Source organism: Pseudochaenichthys georgianus, chromosome 23 (assembly GCF_902827115.2).
Source record: "Pseudochaenichthys georgianus chromosome 23, fPseGeo1.2, whole genome shotgun sequence".
Classification (NCBI taxonomy): domain Eukaryota; kingdom Metazoa; phylum Chordata; class Actinopteri; order Perciformes; family Channichthyidae; genus Pseudochaenichthys; species Pseudochaenichthys georgianus.
The window spans coordinates 20076222-20079282 of NC_047525.1; the positions used below are offsets into that span (position 1 = coordinate 20076222).

At 39.6% G+C, this 3061-nt stretch overlaps 1 long non-coding RNA gene across 1 annotated transcript; it reads left to right on the forward strand.

The window, feature by feature from the left end:
• The first annotated feature begins 1392 nt into the window (after positions 1-1392).
• LOC139432954 (uncharacterized) lies at positions 1393-2517 on the forward strand. Its single transcript, XR_011642518.1, has 3 exons — positions 1393-1478; positions 1829-1920; positions 2298-2517. It is a non-coding gene; the product is annotated as an uncharacterized lncRNA (long non-coding RNA).
• Positions 2518-3061: the final 544 nt, after the last annotated feature.

Below are 3061 nucleotides of genomic sequence, written 5' to 3' on the forward strand. Positions count from 1 at the left end.
TAAACTCCCCAAACAGGCGAAAACCTACCAGTTTCCCCCACTGTCTCTGTCACCTCCCTCCATGCCTGGTTCCTCCGGTTTGTATCCCGGTAGGTGAAGAGGGTCTGGTCATACAAAACCGGGTGATTCGCTACGGCGATAGTTAGTTTCTCCTCCGACTTTTTTTGAAATGAAATAGAAATGAACGGCGGGATATCTCTCCCAGTTTAGACGCGGTTTGATTGGCTACGGCTTCAGCTGTCAGATTTTGAGAAACGGGATTTGATTGGCTGACGCTGGCTACTCCGGCGTCTCAGGCGACAGAAGTTGAACATTGTTCAACTTTTGTCGCCTGAGACCAATAGAGTCTGGCTGCAGAACGCAGCAAGGAGGCGTTTCCTATAGGGGCGTTTCCTATAGGGGCGTTTCCTATAGTGAACAACGGGAGCCGGCTCTCGCCCGCGAACGAGCCGTTTTTGTGTTTTGTTTTTGCGGAGGGATCTAGATCGGCATGAAGGCACATTATGCAATGTGCAATGTGGACATTATCCCGCTTATTACACATGGCCACATTCTCAACAAAGTAACGACATGACTCCCAATAATAATTGAAATACTTTTATGGATTTAGAAAAAGATTTTATTGATTTAAAAAATAGTTTTATGTATTGATTTAAATAGACATGCATCCGCTAAGAAAAGTAGTCCGTTGTTACTGTTTGAACTAACGTAACAACGGCAGGAACTGCTTCTATAGTGTTTTTGAGGAGCTTTTTGATTACAGATTTGAAAACATCGTTGCTTGCTTTAAAAGTAGCACAATTCATTATGTCAAACCTTGAAAGATATCCCTGCCCTAATGCCAAAAGTAACTGGCAACTGAATATATGTCGCCGTAGCTATGATGTCTATGTCTGGACCGCTGCGTAAAAAGGAGGGTTTCTGACCCATCTTCTTACTTCTATAAGAATAAAACACGGAGGACGGAGATCTATTTTTGTCCCCCTCTTCTCCCCGCTGCAGCCTAGCAGTTGATCTCAAAGCACGCTCCCCTCTCCTGCAGGGAGAAAAACTATATTTATATACTTTATATAGGTTGATACAGTAGCCCCTTTTTTTAAATAGTTTTTATAGGTGTTGCCATTTGTTTTGTGTAGCGTGGTTCTACAAGCAAGTCAATGCATTAATTGGGTGGTATCAGAGAGTTACACGGGTCTGTAAATGCAATGAAAACAATTGGCCACAGCAAATAATTTATATTAAACATGTAATTTTTACTTTTGAATACTTTAGTACAAAGGATGTCTTGAATAATTTAAGTGATATATGTGTACACATATACATCATTAGTCAAAACAGGGCTACATTTGATTTAATTAAAAGGTATAATATGTGGTAAACTGAAGAGCCCTTTGGGAGATTTTCCAGCGTAGCTGACCGGCCGCCATCTTGCTACAGTCAACAGTTACTCTGATTCGCGTTATGGTAGCTGTTGTCAGGTGAGTGATCTGCACAAAAATACTCTTAACTCACTGAAATCTTGACTGATTTACAAACGGTTTGGTTTATTATAAACATGATTAGCATGGCTATGATACAGGATGCTTGGACATGTTGAAATTGCAGCTTTTCTTTGTGTATGTGGTTGTATTTATTAGCTGGCTAATAACAAGAGGCTGTCAGTGAGACCTAGTATTACAAAGTTGACCCACAACTCCACCAGTGGGAGAGGCAGAACTGCTCTTTCTTTCAACACAACTTAAGTTACACATGATTTCTTCCAAGTGGTTTGGCTTGTTAAAAACATCTTGCATTATGATACAGGAATTTGCTGGCTTTGTGTTTACAGAAGTACCTGACTATGCCGGACTTTTGTGCAGCCTACGGATGCTCTAATCACCGCAGTCTGGAAACAAGAACCCGTGGGATCACCTTTCACGTGTAAGATATGACAATATTATGACTACAATTAGGATAATCGTTAATTACTTAGTGGATGTATGTACATTACAAGTCCTGCTACACAGGATCAGTGGGGCTATGTGAGATAATAGTATTGCAAGATTGTTGTTGACCCAGCCTCTTTAGAATATGTTGTTACCATTTCTTTACACAATTATTTAATGTTTCTATTGGACACCTTTTTTATTACTCTTAGTGTGGTTGTCTTATTCTTAAAGTAGGCTATACATACATGCATACATACCAAAAATATGATAATTTCGGTGTGTATTTTTGTCCTACCCTTAATGTTAAAGGAAAGAAGGGAGGAACATGTTGACAATAATTTATCTGGCTACCTTTCTCATGTTTTTAAGGTTTCCCAAAACCAAAGAGAGGAGGAGGCAGTGGGAACTCGCCCAAAGAAGGGACGGTTTTGTTTCCTGTGACAGGACACTGCTCTGCAGTGAGCACTTCAGGAGTGAGGAGCTGGCAGGAGACGCAGCACTATGTTCCCCACATATGTTTATGTTTGCTCAGTCTAATAAACCCATAACATGGTTGTGAAAGAATACCAAAGCTGAGGCTGGACGGTGATTGATTGTTGGTGTGCCATGTGTTCTTCTTAATAATAATAATACATTTATTTTGGGGGGCCGCCTTTCATAACACCCAAGGACACATAGGATAGTTTATGTTTAAATTGTTCCCTATATTGCATAGGGGCAATATAGGGAACAATTTAAACAGTGGATTTTGTGATATATCAGCCGGGGTGAGACAAGACAAACCACAAATGGACTACAGAAGGACACAAAAGGACACATGGTACAGTTTATATTATTCTTGGTCTTTTTTCAATAACATATTTCAAAGGTTCTGGATTTGTTTACAAATCTAGAAACTAAATACAAAACTAGGATGATATGAAGATCTCATGTCAAAAATAATTGTGATAAATTAGACAGAACTGGCCTGTCTGTGAGCACATTTTATGTTGGTTTGGTTCTTCTGATAAAGGTGTGGTGAATATCTAAATAATATACCAACATATGCTATTGTCATTAGTTGTGTCCCTGTTCTTAAAGCTAAGGCATTGCTAAATTAACAACTCTTGGCTTACAGAGTGGTAACATGAGAC